Below are 725 nucleotides of genomic sequence, written 5' to 3'. Positions count from 1 at the left end.
TCCTGCGTGCGTTTCTCTCAGCCCTCTCTTGCCAGGGGCGTAGTTGAGTTTCTCAGCAGCACCGGCAGTGAACCCTGCCAGGAGGAGGGTCGAGCTCCGTGCTCCCCACTCGGAGCTTCCTGTTGCTGCCCCCCTGCCCTGCCGCCTCCACCCTCAGAATGGCTTTCTGTCGGTCTCCACATTTTCATCAGTATTCTGTCCAGTGACCTCACAGCACAGCTGTGCTGTCCAGGGTTCACCCGCAGAGAGGGCAGGAGCACAGCCCCCCTGCCCCTCACCCAGGTGTCTGGGAACCAGCCCCACAGCCAGGGGTTCGGGGAGCCACGCGCGTCCGTGCCCGGGGGGAGAGTTCTGAGGACGGGATGGGTTGAGTGGCAGCGCGTCTCTGGGGAACTCATCCCTAGGCTTTGCGTTTGAGGAGAGGGGAGGGGGTGGGTCACCGACAGCAGAACAGCCCCCTTGGCTTCCACCAACCCCTTTGCCAAACCGGAGGCAGAATCCAGAGCTTCTGCTTATCCCTCGGACTATCCCTCAGTTATTCCAGAAAGAAAACCTGGGAGAAACCCCTCTGTACCTGTTCTTGAAGGGTGAGAACTGCTAAGCTAGGGTCCCCACTCCCTAGGGAGCCCGTTGCTTCCCCCGTTCCTGGAGCTGCTCTGCTGGTGGCCCTTGTACGTTGGGTGTGGCGGGCTGGCGCTCTGCACGGCCCTTGCCCGTGTGTAGGG

This window comes from Lipotes vexillifer, unplaced genomic scaffold (assembly GCF_000442215.2).
Source record: "Lipotes vexillifer unplaced genomic scaffold, Lipotes_vexillifer_v1.1 scaffold472, whole genome shotgun sequence".
Taxonomy (NCBI): Eukaryota; Metazoa; Chordata; class Mammalia; order Artiodactyla; family Lipotidae; genus Lipotes; species Lipotes vexillifer.
The sequence above is the reverse complement of the archived record's forward strand: the minus strand, read 5'-3'. Positions refer to the sequence as shown.